Raw genomic sequence first — 20,412 nt, 5'->3', positions numbered from 1 at the left:
ATGAAAAGACAGACGCTGTGATGAGATTCTAGAAACTACATAAATATCGATTGTAATATAGACCATCACTCGTGAGAAAATGGAAGGAGGACAAGGAAGTAGAGAAGAAAGGAGAAGAAGACGCAATGACCTGGAATGGGGGACTGAATATAAACAAAGAATGGAAGAAGGTCTTAGAAAGAGTGGAAAGGACAAAAGCGAAGGAGGAGAGAAGGAGGCTGAAGAATGAAGAAAGAAAGGATAAAGAAAAAGAACCTGGGATAAGGAGTCCAACCACATTCCAGATGAACGGAAATGTTTTATCACCTGCTGGAACACCTGGAAGGAATGTTCCAGATAAACAACTTTCTAATAATCTTGTGTCTGGAGGAGAGAGATTTTTGTGTATATACAGGGTGGCTCAATAAGTCACTTAACACCCTCAGTACAAGGCCACTGCGGCATGGAATGTGAAAATGGCGATGACCAATCATTGCCTGGCCAAGGGGGAACCACATTGACGCCACCCACACGGTCGGCGGCCATCTTGATGTCCGCCATCTTGAATTCAACTTCAGAATTTTAAATGGGAAGGAGGTCGTGCGACATATCAAAACGGGCTAGAATTTCACGAGAAATGCAATGGTGAAGGTTTTTTCGACGTATCTTTAACCAGTAAAAAGTTATGACTGAATTCTTGTACCAATTTGCTCCTTTTCGAGGTGTTAAAAAAATGCCTTAAAATTTGTTTAGCGCATCGGTAATGCATCGAGATCAAAGTGACGTCTAGGGAGAGAAGTTCGCATGCCATTGCATACGATTTTAATCGGATACATCCATGAAGAGCTGCTCATTATAAATGGTTGTCGCGAACAATTTACAGTGTGACGCTTCCATTGAATTAAAAGTCCTTCACAGTGACAAGGCTAATGTTTATGTTCATAAGGAAGTTCATAAACAGAATATGCGACCCTTGTCATCTGATAACTAACTTTGGACGGAAACTGCTTCATAACGTTCCCATAAGTGTTCTGATGTTCTTCCCTATTGAAAAAACTCTGTAAAAAGTACCTTCTTCCACAAGCAAGGATGAAAAAACCTGTTTATTTAACAAATGCAAGTATCCCTAAGCATTTAAGGTTCCGTTGATGGAAAATTGACTAACCAATCGTGTTCCACACAGCACGCCACACCATTAACTTACCAACACTAACCATTCAGCTTTGATCTGTCGAAAATGGGTTATCAGATAAAAAGCATCGAATATTCTGTTTATGAACTTCCTTCTAAACATAAACATTAGCCTTGTAACTGTGAAGGACTTTTAATTCAATGGAAGCGTCACACTGTAAATTGTTCGCGACAACCATTTATAATGCGCAGCTCTTCATGGATGTATCCAATTAAAATCCTGTGCAATGGCATGCGAACTTCTCTTCCTAGACGTCACTTTGATCTCGATGCATTACCGATGAGCTAAACAAATTTTAAGGCATTTTTCTAACACCTCGAAAAGGAGCAAATTGGTACAAGAATTCAGTCATAACTTTTTACTGGTTAAAGGTACGTCGAAAAACCCTTCGCCATTGCATTTCTCGTGAAATTCTAGCCCATTTTGATATGTCGCACGACCCCCTTCCCATTTAAAATTCTGAATTTGAATTCAAGATGGCGGACATCAAGATGCCGCCGACCGTGTGGGTGGCGTCAATGTGGTTCCCCCTTGGCCAAGCAATGATTGGTCATCGCCATTTTCACATTCCATGCCGCAGTGGATTTGTACTGAGGGTGTTAAGTGACTTATTGAGCCACCCTGTATAAATCGTCCTGTTTTGTACCTTATACCATTTCTATTGGGTACAGAGTCTGATAAAGACCTTGCTAGAAGGTTGAAACGTAACGTTTAGTTTATGTTTTAGAATTAAATGAATTCTGCCTTGGTCAGCATATTGAGTTTTTTGGTCATCACTCGTGTCTAAGATGTAGTCTGTGGGAACTGAAAAGGTGACGTTGCATTCTCCTCTCTTTTGAGTTAGGAGACATGTTATCAGTGTCAGCATTGTCAAACGTTGGAACACAATTATTACTACTGTCATTAGGGTTCTACATGAATACCTGTGCTCGATTAACAAGTACAAGTATAAACGTGCTAAGAGTTAAACTGAAGTTGCTTCAATATTTAGCGCAGCAAGCCCCTAACTCAGCCAGGACTTCTTGATCAGGTCCGATCCTTTTTCGCCAATCATCATGATCGGAGCGTTTGTGTTCCCCGTCACAATCGTAGGCATGATGGATGCGTCAACCACGCGAAGCCCCGAAACACCGTGCACTTTCAAGTCTGGATCCACTACCGCACTGTCGTCCGTTGGAGGTCCCATCTTGCATGTTCCCACGGGATGGTAGAGCGTAGTCGCTTGGTGTTTGACGGCGCAGGACCAGTACTCATCGGTGCCGATCTCAAAGTCTTCACAACCCGGTACTTTAGTTGGGAGCAGCGTGGGCTTGAAGGTCTCCATGGCTTTGGTGCGCGAGACGTTCAGTGTGAACTTGATTCCCTCGACGAGTCGTGGCGTGTCGTCCGGGTGCGTAAGGTAGTTTCCAAAGATGAGAGGGTGCTGGAAGGGGTCTGTGCTCTGCAGCATGATGGATCCTCTGCTTTTGGGTCGGTTTAAGGTGACGAGAGGGACGTAGATGTCGGTGGCTTGGTTCACGTTGTACATCTTCTCGTACACTTCCTCCGTGAATCCTGCCGCCTGGCTCATGGTGCGAGGGCCTGCTACGTCGTTGGCTAGGAACTGGATGTTTTGGATTTCCAGATCTGGGTAATTTCCAGCAGGGTCCGTGTACTTTGAGTTGACGAAAAATGCGGACTTGACGGTGTCCATGCTTGCCAGAGGTCCTGTACGGTGGATCAGGAATTGGTAGGTAGCGTCCAGCTTATCCGTGGGCGACTGCTTGACTTTGGAATCGATACGGTACGTCGGTCCGTAGAACACCATATGATCTATTAGGTTGTGTCCGACTTGCGAGTCTTGAATGACCTCTATTCCTAGTTCTTGCAAGTGGTCCCTGGGTCCTATACCCGAGAGCATCAGCAGCTGCGGGGAATTCACCGCTCCGGCAGACAGAACGACTTCCTTGCCTACCTTGACGGTGTGCGTCTTGCCGTCTTTGTGAAACTCGACCCCGTAAGCTGTTTTCGTAGCAGGATCGACAAGGATTTTGGTCGCGTGCGCGAACTTGGCGACGTGGAGGTTCTTCCTGTCTCGAATGGGTGCCAGGAACGCCTTGGCACCGCTCGCTCTGGCGCCGTTGTCTATGAAGCCGTGAAGGTTTGCAAACCCTGTCTGCTGAGCTCCCGTCGGGTCGGTGTCCTGGTAGCCCAGCTCTTTGGCGGCGTCCTTGAGACCGTCCACGAGCGGCGAGTTGTGCTTGAAGCTCTCGATGCTCTGGTACCCTCCGACAGAGTGGTACGGCGTCTTCGCAAGACACGGCGACTTCATGTTTTCAGACTTCTTGAAGTACGGGAGGACCTCCGAGTAGCTCCAGCCAATGTTCCCCAGGGACGCCCACTGGTCGTAGTCTCGCCTGTTCCCTCGCACGTGGATCATCCCGTTGATGGTGCTGCTTCCTCCAAGAACCTTACCGCGAGGCCAGACGCACTGCCTACCCTTCATCCCCAGACAGGCGTTGTCTTGAGGCTGCGCCATGTACTGCCAGTCAACATCTGTTCCTTGCATCGAGTTGTATATGGCGGGAACCTCCGAAGTGACGGGCGGGTCGCCACCGGCTTCCAACAGCAGCACGTTCCAGACCTCCACCTCCGTGAGGCGGTTGGCGACTATGGATCCTGCCGTTCCGGAACCCACCACGATGAAGTCGTACTCGTCCCGGAAGCTGCGGACGTCTGGCGGGTACATTTCCGGGTTCCCCAACTCGCACTGAGCCTTCAGGAGTGCCGAGATCAAGTTTGTGAATAGGACAGCCGCAAGTCCAGATGCATGACCTGGGCAAGGATTAGGAATACTGGCTGGACAGTGGCCAACATCCATTTCTGTGCCTGAAAAATACAAGAATGCCTTCCATAATACAATATCCTTCAAGCAAACAACTTTAATAATGGAACTGACGGAGAATAGAAAAAAGTATAAAAGAAGAGAAATTGCATTACGTTAGCGATACGTAACGTACCTATCAGTAACCCTACAAAATAGCTCAGTCTATACTTTATAATTCTAGTTGTTTTTGCTTGTTGTGTCGTAATATGGCCTCCAAAGTCTCCATATACAGTGAGATTTCAAGTATTGTATCATTATTTACAAAACTTTATCTACACGATAGGTCATTTGTTTTCGTCACATATGATTCTCATAGTTGGCTTCTTTATATTGACATATTTGATGATGTGAGCATTGTACACTCCTGTTCACATAAAGTGACACACTTGATAGGGCTAAGCAGTTTAAGATTGTGCCACTTTTTGTGAGCAGGAGTGTACAATGTTTTTTTATCATGGGTTCGTAATTTTTCCTTACTTCTTAGGCCACTCTATGGGTCGTCGCGATTGGCTGAAAGGAACAGAGAAGCGACACCAAATAACAAGAAAAGCTAAAGCATACAGAAGATGCGTTAACTGAAGTGTGAACCAACATCCACATGTTTGCACTGCGATATGACCCCAATGGATAAATTATAAAATTAACAGTATGGATTTGAGTTCAGCAAATATTCGTGCTTGCTTATTCCTGATCACGTGTGGATGTTTGTAATTATATTACTGAAAGTAAATCATAATTTACTTTTTCTTAATTTATTTAACTTTATACCTCTAGGGTATATCCTCTGCTTTGAATAAGTGATACCACATAGAGGTAAAAGGGAATTGCATGAAACAGTATCAAGATTGCAGGAAAGTGTTCAATATATCCGGCTTGCATATTAAATCAAACTCATTCCAGTGTGAATGGCATGCTCTTTTCCTTCGAAATTTGTTGATGAAACAACTAATATATTCCCATCCCACTGTCATTCCAGATTTTATAACTATCGTAGTGAGTCAAATAGTTTATCCCTAATGTAAGGTTAATCAAGGGGTACTGGGTTCAATACCCGGTGGAGGCACATGGTGTTTCGGATCCCACTTTAAACTGTAGATCCAGTCCCGATTAGCCTTACTGTGCATAAAGTGGACTTAAAACACCTAATCAAACCAAAACTAATGTAAGGCATGACCTTTTGTTAAGGCACACAAATGTCAACCTCCTTTCCACGCAGTAAACCCTCGACTGCATTTTGCAGACTAACGAGGCTCTGGCGTGTGGACTTACAACCAGTTAATTCTTTGTGGGGATCCTATTTTGTCATCAATGTAGGTTCGTGATTGTATCTTCATCCATCTCATCAACATTCATCTCCATCGTCACAATTACCCGAAAGTGGCAACAAGACGACGTAAATAAAAAGGAAATAAAAATTCGTATAAAAAATTCTAAGATTTTTGTGAATTAGTATTTTACAAGGCACTGAAAACTAATAATCCGACTAATTTGATCAAGTTTTGTGATAGTACTTTAATTTTTTCCTAGATGGAGTGAATATTGGATGGAAAAGGTGAATTTTGTCACCTTTAAAAGTGAACATGTGCCTTCTGATTATGGCTACGCTACTTCGAGTATACATACTGAATTATGGGAATAGATGGTTTAAGAAGGACAATGAAAATATTTTGCCTTAAACAGTATAAGGCTTTAGTATCATTGGCTAAGCTAGCGCCAAGGGGACAGCGTAGTAAAGATATGGGGCCTCCGTGGTACCATGGCAGTTGCTTCGTCGGCGTGTAATCAAGTGGTCCCGAGTTCCATGCCCGGTGGAGACACGTAGTGGACCAGACGTCCTCTTTTGTCCGGACATGTCCTCCTTGTTCGGTGTCAGTCCGGGGTCCGGACGGATTTTCTTGAAATCCGTAAATGTCCTTTTTTGGAAAGAGTATGCTGCATCGGCATGTGCTGTACATAGAATGTATCCGTTCATAAGGAACATCATTTGTTATTTCACATCAAAGGCTTGGATGTTTTACATCGCTTGGAGCTCGTTAAATATTCGAGCTATGCTCGCTGAGCATCTGAGAGCTCATCTACCATCACATTACCCAAACATGTCATCAGTATCATAAGACAGCATACTATTATTCAGTCTCTGCAATTCCGTTATGCATGCATACGCGATACTAAGTTTTTAAGGATGGGAGAAACGAATATGAGACAGGGTGTTAAGTAGTCAGTCACATTTCTCTGTTGATGAAAGAGTGCCAGAAATGTTCACGGCAATAAAATTATATTTTTTGTCCCAACCTAAACTGCATAATATATTAGTTCAGTTTTGGAAATAGGTTAAACCATCCCTAACAGTCAGGATTCCAAATGGACATTTTAAAAAGTGATAAATTATTGGTGGTTTCTGCATTGTAAGTGTCTGAAACTTCTTGAAACGTATTATTTATTTCAGAAAGAAAAGCAGGAAAGAATCACTCAATGGGAAATGACGTGTAGTAATCGAGATTTCCGCAGTGTCGGGAAAATTCTGAATACTTTCCGTCCCGAAATTGAAAATTTTTCCCGTCCCGAACGCAGGGATTTAAAAACATTTCCCGTGCCGATCCCGACCCGGCCAAAAAAATGATTCAGAATGGAAATTTGCATAAAACGGAACGCCTTACTTTCGTTATCATGCTGCTGTCTGTTTTTATCTCCGATTACAACAGTGACGAGACGGAACGGGAAGGTTCCAGATACTTATGAATCCGGAACGCCGTTCCGGTCAGCTCCGGTCCATTTGGATCCCTAGGTATCTCTATGTACGTTAAATTTATGTCTTTGTGAAGAGGTGGTGGGTCTGACAGCCCCCCCCCCCTCTTTACTTTTCCACCTCCCTCCGTTTAGCTAGGGTTAAGAGTAATAATGGCAAATGTGTTGCGATTTTTTTGCGGTGTCCTCTTTTTTTGGGGGAGGGCTATGTCCTTCTTTTTCGCCATGCTTTGTCCTCTTTTTTGAATGTATGTGTCTGGTCACCCTAGGTTCGGGTCTCACTTTAAATTGTAGCTCCATTCCCGATTAGTCTTTTTGTGCATAAAGTGGGCTCTAAATAAACTCAAACTCCTGCTGGCATTATGGATAGAACTCGCTTTTTTTCTTTCTTTTTTTGGCGTAAAAAAATACAAAAAAATGTACTCCAACTTACCTACTCAAGTTCCTTCCCCTTTCTGTGACAGCTGTAGTTTGTGTTGTGAACGCGGTCGCTCAGTCAAACGCTATTAGAGTTTTATTTGTTGATCAGTCACCAATCCAGATGCTCGTATTGAAAGATCATGTCCTTCGTATACGTTGACTGTGAACTTTTGGCATCATTCTATCAAAACTTATGTTTTGAGCGTTGTATTTTTAGATATAGTTTTTCGTCACTATAAGTGGTTACATAATCACCCTATGTGTTCGATAGCTCATGTTGTATAAGCATGCAAAATGGAGCTTTGATAACCTTTTCAAGAAGTCTTTACAGTGATTTTCTGTGCACAAGATCAAGAAAAGACCTCTCTTGCATATTTCTTATTTTCCGTATGTATTCGGCCAGGAACCTTCACTAGCGAGATCCTGGATCGAGCACTCGACGTGTTCATACACCAAGACTGGGAGAACAGTCCAGGGTTCTTAAAGAGCCAGGAATTTTAAATAAATCAAAATCCGGTCCAGGAGAGAAAATCAGCAAACATGAATGGGTTCTGAACCGGAAAGAACCTTTTTATCTGTAAAGTATTTCAATTCGATCCAGGAACCTTTTCTCCGGATGAATTTAAATACGGTTCAGGAACATTTTTTCAGGATCAATTAAAATACGTTCCAGGAACCTTGTTTCAATGAAACAATGCGCAACTTTGACCGAATTTGAATTGTGTGAGAAAAAATGTTCCGCTCCTGCAGCGGAACCCAATCGAACCCATTAGAATTTATGGTTTCCTGGACCCTTAACAACCCTGGAACATTCCGTTTCGAAGTTTGTGTTCTATTTGTTGGTTGAATTCAACTAATTTACGTCGCTTTTCTGCCACTTTTGGCTAATCACGAGGATGAGGATAACTGATAATATGATGAAATTGAATCAGGGACCCCTGTCGTCGTAGCGCGCCGTGGTAACCACTCCGCCAAGGATGTCAAGAAAGGATGCAACTTCCTCCATATTTTAATCCAAAAAGTTAAACAAGCTGCTACTTTCTGTTATGAATACTACAAACACATAACAGTTACTCATAACACGTAACGGCCTACCCGTTGGCGCAGTGGTAGCGTCGTCCCCTTGTAATCACGGGGTTCCTGGTTCGATACCTGGTGGAAGCACATAGATGTTCTGATCCTACTTTAAACTGTAGGTCCATTCCTGATTAGCCTTACTGTGCATAAAGTGGACTTAAGGCAAGAAATAAATCAATCATGACACGTAACAATGCTTTGGAATAAACCTCACTTTCAACCTCCACTTATTAGCATTAGAAAGAGCTTTAACGTTTCCTAAAGTAACAGAATTAATAAAATATAAATACTTGAATTGGAACTTTTATACATACATACCAGTACTAACACCCATATGGTAATTTTCAATGCAAGGCCATGTGCATGATGCAAAAACACAGAATTTTGAAAATATTTTATTATCACGAAAATTAAATTATATAAATATTGGTTGCATATTATTTGTATATCACATATGCCATATATAAATTTCTGATACATGTATGCGGTTTGCTTTGCAGATCTATTAAGGCATTTGTACACTTAATGTTTCCTTCCCACCTGACATATTAGTCAGCAAGCGAGTCCATTACCGAGATGGTCTGTGGTTGGTACTATCACACGAACAGTCATTGGATTAAGAATTTGGCATGATTAACATATTTTTAGATCATGATATAGTGTATTAATGTGGACATACTTCTATGTGTGACATTATTTTCCCTGGTATACTCTCAAACAGACTTCATGCTGTATGTTTCGTAATGCATTTATTGCTGTTGAATGCGCAGTGGAAGGTAAGAACATTGGAAAATGCTTTCTGATGTGGTTTTGTCATTCTTCAGTCCTTCGTGCTTAGATGTGCTTTCTTGATTAAATCTGATCCCTTTTCCGCTATCATGATGGTGGGAGCATTGATATTTCCGGTCACAATCTTTGGCATAATGGAAGCGTCGATTACTCGAAGTCCTTCGATGCCGTTAACTTTTAGGTCCGGATCTACAACAGCGCTGTTGTCGCCGATAGCCCCCATTTTGCAAGTCCCAGCAGGATGGTACAAGCTGGCGGCAACTTGTCTCACAGCGCAGGACCAGTACTCGTTCGAACCGAATTCGTGATGTTGACAAGCCGGGAGCGGCTTAGGGGTTAATCTAATGTTGTATCTTTGCATAGACTTGGTCTGTGACACATTGATGGCGAACTTGATGCCCTCTACAAGTGTTGACACGTCCTCCTGATCTGTCAGGTAGTTTGGGTTGATGACCGGGTGCGTGTTCGGATCGGCACTCTTTAGTTTTATGTACCCTCTGCTTCTGGGCCTGTTCAGCGTGACCAGCGGTACGAGAACGTCGTTCTGCTTGTTCACGTTGTACATGGCGTCGAACACCTCTCTCCTGAAGCCAATGAACTTCCTCATATCAGCAGGACCTTCGAAATCTCCAGCCTTGAATCGTAGGTGTTGGATCTCTATGTCCGGGTAGTCCTCGTGCGGATCTTGGTACTTCGTATCGATGAAGAACGCTGACTGGAGTACGTCGGTACTCGCCAGAGGACCCGTTCTGTGAATCAGGTACTCGTACGTGTCGTCCAGCACACTGTCGGGCACCGCGGTGTCCGAATCGTAAAGGAACGACGGTCCGAACACCACCACGTGGTCCTGGAGGTTGTATCCCACGGGAAGGTCTTGAACGACTTGTATGCCTAACTCCTCTAGGTGCTTCTTCGGTCCTATCCCCGACAACATCAGCAGCTGGGGGGAGTTGACCGTTCCTCCGGACACTACGACCTCCTTCCTGGCTTTGACGGTCACAGTTTCGCCGTCCTTCTCGAACTGGACGCCTAAAGTCCTTTTGGACGCTTCGTCGATGAGGATTTTCGTGACGAATGAGTTTTTGGACACGTGGAGGTTCTTCCTGTGTCCGACCGGTCCTAAGAATGCCTTAGCAGCGTTGGCGCGCGTTCCGTTCGCTATAGTTCCCAACAGATTGGTGAAGCCTGTTTGTGTTGGTCCATTGACGTCAACCAGTTCGTACCCAAGCTCCTCCGCGGCGTGCATGAACGCATCCGCTAGCGGTGGCTTGTAGTCGTACTGGTCCACGCTCAGGTACCCTCCGGCAGTGTGGTACTCAGTGCCTGCGAATTCTGGTACCTTCATGTCCTCGCTTTTCTTGAAGTAAGGGAAAACATCCTCCCATCCCCAGCCGGCGTTTCCCATGATGGCCCAGCTGTCGTAGTCCCTCCTGTTACCCCTTACGTACATCATGGCGTTGAGTATGCTGGTCCCACCGAGTACCTTCCCTCTGGGCCACAAGCACTGGTTGTTCTCCATACCGAGGCAGGCGACGCGTTGAGGCTCCGTCTTGTACTGCCAGTCGACATCGGTCTGCTGCAAGGAAAGCCACGCGGATGGTATCTCCGAGCTGATTGGTGGATCGCCCCCGGCTTCCAAGAGCAGTACCGACCAGTTCTCGATCTCCGATAGCCTGCTGGCGACGACCGATCCTGCGGAACCTGCTCCCACCACGATGAAGTCGTACTCCTGCAGGAGGTGAGGTTCGTCCTTCGGGTAGATGTCGTGCTGTCCCAGGTCGCATTGAGCTTGCAGCAGCGTGTAAAGGAGGTTGGTGAACAGCGTGGCGCTCAACCCCGACAGGTGGCCAGGGCAAGGGTTCACTATTCCGCTCGGGCACGAATCAATATCCATGGCGGATTGTCTTCGAAACAAGATTGTGTTCACCTGGAAAGAGGAAAATTGGAATTAAAAATCTGTGTCTACATCTCAGTGATTTGAGATCATCTACAGATCTCTATATCTGTGCAGAATATATAATTTTTCCCCCCCGAAAACATGGTTTCAAAAACGAATAAAGTTGAAGTTAGACCTTTGTTGATTGGAAGATTTGGTTCATTTTCCTTCGTTTTTCTGCCAGTTTTGGTAATCATTAAGATGAAGATGAGTGATGCTATGATAAAGGTACACTCACAAAGAACATCAATTCTCAGGTCAGAATTCCAACCCGCGACCCATGGCGTCGTAGCGCGCTATGGTAACTGTTCCGCCTCTGAGGTTGATTCGTTTGCGACATAGTAGAATGAGATAAGAACATTTAAAAAAAGATAAGCATGACCGTGCGGGAAGGAATGATAACATTGCGGCCTCTAGTTTTCGATATTCGAAAGCTCCCTTCTTGCAGATATACGTATAATTGGTCATAATCAATTCGATGAAACTCTGCTTTAGATAATGTAACTTTTATGGAGATAGGTGGTAAACATCCGTATCGTTGTAAAAGGCAACCCTTAATAACAAAAATATAATTCAGATGTTTTAAGAAAGTTTCATTTTGCCAGCATTACCAAGTCTGCATAGATTTTCAAAACCTCGAAGAATATTCAGGCGAGCTCCGTGGCGCTGCGACACCAGGGGTCATCGGTTCAAATTCCGGGCTGGGCATGGGTGTTCTTTGTGAGTGTCCCTTTATCAGTTTCATCATGTCATCACTCAACGTAGAGATTGACAAGAGTGGCAGAAAATCGACGCTCAAAAACACAAATCAATCAATGGAAACATTCCGAAACTCTGACAATGCATGGACAAAATGTGTTATAAATAATAACTTTTTGCAGGTTAATAATAATGTTTTTGAGTTTGTCAAATATTAAATATTTTTGTATTTTTAAAAAATACAAAGATGAAATTTTTTTACTAGTAGTATTGAATTACATCCTAGACCAAGAGATTTTGAATGACGCCAGTGTCAAGTGTGTATTTTGAATAGTTTTCAAGTTAGGGTAATTTTTATTTCTCAAGACGTTATCATAAACGGATTATTTTTTTCAACACTTTCAGCAGTAACTCCTGCTCCTAACTATTCAGATAAGAAAATAACAAGCGAGACTGTGATGTTCAAAACTAGGTTGACAGGTTGCTATTTGATTGATTTGCTTTATTCTACTTCGCCTTTTGTGCCACTTTTGGCTAATTTGTGAAGATGGGGATAAGTGATGATATGATAAAATTGATTGATTGATTGATTGATTTGGTGTTTTAAGTCCACTTTATGCACAGTGAGGCTAATTCGGACTGGACCTACAGTTTAAAGTGGAATCCGAACCACTATGTTCCTCCACCGGGTATCGAACCCGGGACACTTTGATTCCAAGACGACGACGCTACCACTTCGCCATCGAGGAGGCCCGATAAAATTGATGAATGGACACTCACGAGCATCCATGCCCGGGACCCCTGGCGTCATAGCGCAAAGTGCTAACCACTCCGCCACGGGGCCCGGCGTCACTATTTGACTCTCACCGACATATGGATGAAAAATAGAATTTAATTTATGTTGGATCGAGCTGTTATTTGTTCTTTCAACACATTTTGTTTCTATTACTCTGTTGTCTCTGAGATAATGGACAGTGACAGAGATGGACGGACAGACACGCCCGTTGTAAGGATATATTATTAGCTTTATTCGATAAAAGCTTCCAAAACTTAACTAATTAAAGAAATTGGCAATATACTGAAGTGTATCTTCTCCACTAACATAGGAATTTACAAGTAATCATGATATTAATTGGAATTTCTTTCCTTTGCAGGTATGTGCAACGCACGACATTAACTCTTAACTTCCCGGACAAGGTAACGTACTTTGAGTATCTCTCGTTCATTTTGGAGGGTATCTAGGTGGCATAGAGTTAACGTTGACACCTTGTAATTAAAAAGACCCAGGTTCGATACCCGGTAAAGGCGCATAGTGGTTCGGATTATCAATATCATGAAAATTATATTGATGTGGGAGCCATTTGGCAAGAAGTTGGACTTCTTATACTTCTGTAAAAGGCAGTTGCATACATTTTCTTCATGGCAATTACAAATTAAACTTTGGTATCTTATTACATGTGCGTATCTTCCCAATTTTAAAAAAAAGACTAAATTCTGTAAAAATGATCAAGATATTAACTTATTTCTACCACAGTAAAACTTTCAGAAACAATAAAGAAAAATGATAAGAAAATACTCAGAAGTCCAGAGCCATCTATTGTTCACCATAGCAAACCATATCTCAACATGGTAGCGATTTTTAAAAATCTATTTTGCTTTCGAATTATTCAATAATAACATAAAATCAGACAAAATTGTCAAAAAACTATTCAAATTTGTTATTATAAAACTTTGTAAAAATTATGGCAACCTGTATTTGATTCTGGAAAGAAAAAATATCAATAAAGAATGAGGTGAAAAAATTATCATCCAGCTCCGTTCGGTAGGTTTCAGAATTCTTAGGGAAATATTAGGGATAAAACTGCAAGAGCAAATTTTGACAAAGCCGTGCATGGCCTAAGGTCTGGACCATCCGTCCGTACATGTACGGTCAAAACCGTACGGTTTGCAACGCTGCGCTTTCACCACTCGATTTTCCTCCTCCTCCTCTTCTTCCTCTGCCGATATGCGTGGTCCTGCTCTACAGTTAGCTGGGACAGGTTATACATACAGGTTGCTCATTACATCGCACGTATTATGTATAGATTGCGTATGTATGGAGGGTAAGTCTTAATTTTAGTATCAGGTCAATTATTTCGAAACTGGTAAGAAATTTCAGGAAGAAACCATGCCTTCTGACAAAAATGCATGGGTCATGTCGAGTGATGATATTTTAACCCTTTGTGGTGCCCCAGTAGGGGAGTACATAAGGGATACCCCGAAAATTCCAAATGGTCAAGGTGGTAGTATCTCGTTTGATAGATCTCTTAATCCCAAACATCTTTAATTGAAAATAACTTTTGGGTGTGGCCTAACGTATTCTAATTGAGTTCAAAAACTGTGGTATAGATTTTTCTGTATCCTTATATCCGTAACACACTATCCATCGGGTACCGTAAAAATGAAATTCTTTTGAAATTTTTAAACCCACGGATTCACCCTTTATGTATTTACAGATGCATTAACAGGGTGGCTACTCACCGGGAATTCCTTGAATTCCGGGAATCATGCGTGAATTCTACGTGAATTTTTGTACGTAGACGTGAAAAACTGCATATTTTATTAATCCAAATCCCATTGAATTCATACATATTTATTAATGCCCTTAGGCAGGTTTTCACAGTTCTCTTTTAACCAAGGAAGAAAGAGAAAGCTGTGTGGAAAATAAAACAGAATTCTCTCAATTCCTTTACTTTCTTAGTCTTCTTTGTAGAATAATCTATCTCACAGACGGAATATTATTGGAAGATATCTTGAAGTTGATAGGTAAATTGCAGTTTGAAATTCTTATACAATTAACAATTTTTCCTAGATTAGTATATCCCGTAACATTTGCGACTTGTGTATCAGTATTGTGAAATGGCAAATGTAAAATTCGCACCTTAAATTAAATATTTTAAATATACATACCGTTTAATTGAATTGAACGAGAATTTTTGGATGAATTGGAATCGCAGAAACCCCTTATATTGCTAATATATTTGTGTGTGTGACTGTGTGAACGTGGACGATAAGAGGAGGTAATACGCAAGGTTGAAATAGAGAAAACATCTGCTTGTACCCTTAAATTTTTGGATGCTTCGCCTTGAAAACTTATAGCTATGAGTAGGGACATTGAATTTTCGCGATGCGCGAAATCTCGAAATGTGAAAAAAATACATGCAATTTTGAACATTCTGCGTGTAACTACATTCTCAGTGATGAAATATGCATGAGTTTTATTCGCGAAGTAATGCGAAATGTGAGCTTTTCCACGAAATTAACGCTTTCTCGCGAAATAACCGTGAAATATCATCAAATTAAGTAGAAAGCATGCAAAAACCGGCAACCGAGGTTGTGCGCGCAAACTGTCGATTTGTAACGATACGTTTGCCTAAAGTTTCCTACCACTTGCAGCTGAAGAACGTTTTATCTTCGATCACATCAGGAAGACGCTGCAAATTTGAATTTCCCATGCACATAATCTCAGTTCGAAAACTTCGCTCCCTGTCAAGCTGCATTCCTTTCTTCCCCCGAATGTCTTCTCAACTTCCAGTTTCATCGAACTTGCTAGCTGTAGCAGCGATAAGATTAGTCTGTTCCCGCACATCAAGGGAAACGATGGTGTCATTGGTGTTCAGTCATGAATGAATTTTGTTTATCATCATGTGATTTTTAACATGTGCTTATGTATGTGCAGTAGTGATTATTTTATTTGTTGGACAGCAAGGATATCCTTTAAATACATACAATGAATACATCAATTGAGATATGCAATTTAGAAATGAAGTGATTTTGTGTTGATGTTTTCTTTTTGGTTGGACAGCTAAGTACTTGTGCATGTGTACAGTATATAAAAATGAAGTAGTTTATCAATTTATAGCTCTTTTGTATGTTGTTTCCTCTCATGATGAAAAAGTGTGTTCCAATTATTTTTTCCACCGCTGGTATATACCCCTGATCTAACATTTTATTTACCGCTCTCCTAAGTTTTTATTTACCATAAATTTGTCTCCCTAGCTATAAGTATTTTCTTTAGCTGCTACAAAATTAAACTTCTTGTGGTAGCCTACACCCGAAATATGTTTGCTACATAATTGTCTTTGGAGAGAGATAGAAGGTGTCACTTGACCACCTTTAATATTAAAAAAAAAAAAGAAATATCCAAGTACACCCACCCTGAGGCACCTTCCTACAGCGATACCAAGAATTTTCAAAATACCACCACTCACGCACAGTTTCGCGTATGATGACATAGAAGGTTCTGCTATTTTATTTTACGTTCGGAAAGTATGGGTCTGTTACGATCTTGGACTCTTTTTAACTCGTACAACAGTTTCTGGGAGCTGATTCGAAAACCATTGTTCAAGGTAAAAATTATTTCCCACAAGAGTTGCGAAACGACGTCACTCCCCCCCCCCATCACTATTTAAAATTTTCGAATCAAACCCTGGGGGAAAAATACACACCATGAGCAATCCCCCCTTTTTTGTTTTTGTGCACTGGCGTTTATGGTTTGTAGATTTTTTATTCGTTAGGTACATTTTGAAATATTTTTACCATGCTTAAATTACCTCAGTTTTTATTCATTTTGCGGTGCTATTCAAAGAATTTTTACGCGTGGAGGCCCCTTTTGGAAGTGTAGTGCCGTGGCTGGAGCCCTCCCAATCCTCCTCTAAACGGGGGCTTCATTTAAGAAGATAAATTTTTAGGTTTTTCATTAGTTTAATGAAACTATACCCGCAAACAGGCTGTGATTCAACCTCGGAATGTTCTGAGTAGAGACCCTGAGTCAATCACAATGTGTGTGAGTGTGTGTGGAAGAAAGTGTAAGTGAATATCGTGGGAATTGTAAGATATGGAGAAGGGCATATATTGTCGTGTGACAACCAGAGTCAGTAGACTGGGGACACGTGACTCCACCTTACAGCTAAGGATCATAAGTGGATGTGACTTCAAGTAGAGGAGTTCAAACAAAACTGAAAACAGTATTTTTCGAGTTACGTTCCTCTGGTTCTTTTACGATGATATACGTATACAACTCACATCTAAAGTAGTTAATTTGTGTTTAAATTACTCACTCAAGCAAAAAGAATGTAAATATTTACCGTATTTTATTGTGTTCCTCCTCTTGGTGAGTTTTACTATCCTCTTCTACATGTAGCTGGCGTTCCCTTGGGTGTGCTATCGATATGCAGCTCCTTCGAAGTCTGCTGCGCTTGACGTGCGTTTTCTACCGAGACGACTCCACCGTATATTGACCTAGAACTCATATAGATGGCGTTGTTATCTGTTTACATCTGAATGTACTGTTAGTGTCTTATTCAGGCCGTTCGATGACCGACGGCCAAAGGTTAAGTCCATAGTTTTGTCCCTGTTAGAAGTGTTTTCATGTTCGGTCTTCGGCCAGTCAAATATGTTTACCTTGAAGAAATTAGGAAAGTTGATGGGAGGCACATTTCACAGTATATTTGCAGGGGAGCAGGAAGGTTAAAGGATAACCTCAGTTTCACCAAAGGTTCGCCAGGTGCGTGGGCTTGCGCAGTGTTGATGGCTTCCTGAGGAATAAGTTTTTCTCGGAAGTTTTCAGTAAAATATAACTGTATCGCGTTATAATGAATGGTCCTGGATTCGAATCCTTGGGCGTTTCGTTCTCTTTGTTCCGTTAGGGCGTCTCACTGTCGCACGGGAGACCCGGTCGATTCCAGGGGTGGATAATATCACTTCGTAAGTGACTCTGGAGTACACCCAGTATCTATTTTATATCTGATAGAGCTTTCTCTCTTCCTTTATCTGAATTATTATTATTAATAATAATGTCTTATTTAAATACAGATATAAAGGCGTGCAGAGTCTTTTCGTACACTCAACAATATACATCAAATTATGCATTAATATACCAAACATAAATTATGTATACTCATTGCTCATATGCCTAGACATACACACTATACTCAAAAAGTCATCAGTATGACCATACTGTATATAAAACAAAAAAATAAATACTACACAAAATATTTAAAAAGTTACTTTAATACAGCCATTCTGAAGAGAACTGCGTATGCATTTGCAGAAAGCTCATTGTTGAAATGTGATTGTTTTTTTTTTCAGAATTGCGCCTTATCAAGATCTAGTGCAAGTATCGGAATATATCGATCAACGTACCGATTCATGCATATCGATTAGGCAGCTTCGAGAACATGGTGATCTATTCGGAAATGAATTCTGTGTAGACGGGAACGTTAGCATGAGTCAAAAGTTGTATTTTCACCTCTGTGCCTCAAGGTGAGGAAAAGAAGTCTTAAAATATAGCCACGAGATCGAAGATAAAATGGTGGGTGAAATGTCAACCCCTCTCTTTGTTGTATCTCGCTGGTTTATTATTTACTCTGAAACACCTTCGAGAACCTTTCTGTGGGAGCTTATTTTAAAACTGTATATTTACAAACACTTAAAGAGTTTAACGTGCCATATTGGTCTCCTGTTTCCCTGTCACGAAGATTTTAGCACGTACAATTCTTGAAAACAGCAGCTACTACTAGAATGAAATGGCTTACCCAAATACAAGGAATTGAAGAAATTATCACAGTTTTTCTACATGCAAGTTAGGTCACTTCACATCTACAGAAAAAATGCATGTATCCTGTCATTGGAACCAAATTTGCTTGCAGATAAATGTATATATTGGAGAGACAGAATCATGCATGAACCCCCTTTCCTCTTTGTCTGTGGTACAGAGCATGTAGAAGTTGCGAGGTGGATATGTCTATAATCCTGTTGAGATATCTTACTCAAGTATCTACCACGCATGGTACTGAAAGGGTATTGTAAGGATAAAGTTATGAACTAGTATCCCCCACTAGCAATTGCAGACCATGCCTCCTAGCTAACCCCAACGCTCAACCAAACGTCCCCCTTGCTAACATTTCCCACTTCAAGCGCTGGATATGATTGGTATGACGTTTGAAAAATTTACAGACACCAAATTTTCTTTAGTATTCAACTTCTTTACACATACCAAGTGTATTTCTACCTGGTTGATTATAGATAAGATAAATATTTTGTTTAATGCGATTACAAAGTCAATGCATTATGCCAATTTCGAACCTGTGGTTGGAAATATCATGTATTTAGGATTTTTTTTCGAGGGTTCGTAGCGTTTAAATGAGGCGTTAGACAAAAACCTTATTGAGAAGGGTGCTTTGCTCGTAAGTTGAAGACATATAAATTGCCAAAAAAAGACCTATAAAAGCCCTAAAAATATCAAAAAAGGACCTAAAATCGCAAAAAAAGACGTATAAATGTGATCCAAATTAATTAATAACTTCAGTTTTAATTACATATTTCATGAATTTAAAAAATACAAAATTCTGGTGGTATGGAACACACAGTGCGAAGAAAACTATATGAATGAAATGCGTCTTCTTTCAGTCCAAAAATGTAATTCTCTCGTTTCAGGGATGGTTCAAATTTATTTATTTATTTGATTTCTTTACTACAGAAAGAATGTTTAAGAGGCGATGAACTGATGATGATTCGAATTGATAATTGGCAGTAAAATCTTATTCGATGAAGCTGAAGTTGCAAAAAACGCCGTTGAGACCTAAAAAATAGGCTAAAAAAGGACCAATAAGCCAGAAAACGCCGAAAAAGGCGAAAAAGGACAAATAAAACCCACCTGTTTCTGGCCTACAATGACCCAAAATGAACATATATTATGTTGGGCCTCGTCTTCGGACACTAGGGAAAAAAAGGATTTTTCCTCAACTTCCGAGCTCTAGCATTTCGAGACGAGAACGACTGAACCGTTTACACTCGAAAATAGTACGAGATTGCCAAGTCTCGTCTCGTCTATATCATCACTAATCTCTACAAACAATGTATGTAACTTACCAAGCTGCTTCAATGAACCTCCGACTCTCCTTGTCAAGAAAGTTGCATTTGAAACTTAAACGAACCAACTACTATGGTTATCTGGTCATGCACGTATTCGACGCTGGATATTTTGGACTGACCGGACATCTATGATATCGGTATTGTATTGGAAGAGATCACATCGTTAGTATTTTTAACATACATTTTAGATGTCATATTTGTTTACAGTTGTTATAAAATTTTCTTGTGCGATCTTCCCAAGAAAAATGCTCATCATCACAAGCATTACGTTCAAGGATAATCGTTGTAAGTCGTTATGACGTCCTTCACATGGGAAAATTGTACTCTGAACAAGTAGTGGAAGTTCTTGAGTAATCCGGAAAGAAATTACAAAAAATTGGCTTGCATAAACGTGGAACATAGCCTTGAGACATCTGTAATTGCTACTCAAGAAAATCCTTTTGCTTGAGCTTGACAGTAGCACCAACCAAATACATACAGGGGAAAACTATAGCTTTTGATATTTGTGCAGAAATACAGTTAAAGGTAAATCTAACGCCTGTGCATCGCAGTGTACCATGACTAAGCTGGGGGTGGGGGGGTTGAAAATAGAACTGCACACATTCTCGAACTTGGTCAGCACGCTCCAAGCACCTTCGGTTATCAGTAGAGCCCAGATTTTTCGAAATATCAAAGTACAAAATATGTACACAAATATGTAACAATAATTTGATGAAATATGTAGGCTATCTAAATATGTGTTATCAAAAGGATATGTAGCTAAATATGTACTGTCAGAGAATATGTAATATTAAT

The 20,412-nt window shown here is 41.1% G+C and overlaps 2 pseudogenes across 4 annotated transcripts; both read right to left on the bottom strand.

Annotated features, from left to right (window-relative positions):
• Positions 1–1,746: 1,746 nt before the first annotated feature.
• Positions 1,747–20,275, bottom strand: LOC145992207 (glucose dehydrogenase [FAD, quinone] pseudogene; annotated as a pseudogene). 3 transcript variants are annotated; one of them, XR_014442142.1, is made up of 2 exons: positions 19,615–20,275; positions 1,747–4,039 (listed from the first exon to the last, which is right to left on the bottom strand). The product of XR_014442142.1 is annotated as a glucose dehydrogenase [FAD, quinone] pseudogene, transcript variant X2 (transcript). The 3 variants fall into 3 exon arrangements; XR_014442141.1 differs by lacking the exon at positions 19,615–20,275 and adding an exon at positions 7,216–7,352; XR_014442143.1 differs by lacking the exon at positions 19,615–20,275 and adding an exon at positions 7,220–7,240.
• On the bottom strand, positions 8,672–17,536 carry LOC145992205 (glucose dehydrogenase [FAD, quinone] pseudogene; annotated as a pseudogene). The gene is made up of 2 exons (XR_014442139.1): positions 16,830–17,536; positions 8,672–10,995 (listed from the first exon to the last, which is right to left on the bottom strand). The product of XR_014442139.1 is annotated as a glucose dehydrogenase [FAD, quinone] pseudogene (transcript).
• Positions 20,276–20,412: the final 137 nt, after the last annotated feature.

This window comes from Lepisma saccharinum, chromosome 9, assembly GCF_977018435.1.
Source record: "Lepisma saccharinum chromosome 9, izLepSacc3.1, whole genome shotgun sequence".
NCBI lineage: Eukaryota > Metazoa > Arthropoda > Insecta > Zygentoma > Lepismatidae > Lepisma > Lepisma saccharinum.
Note: the sequence above shows the minus strand (reverse complement) of the source record. Positions and strands in the feature narration are given on the sequence as shown.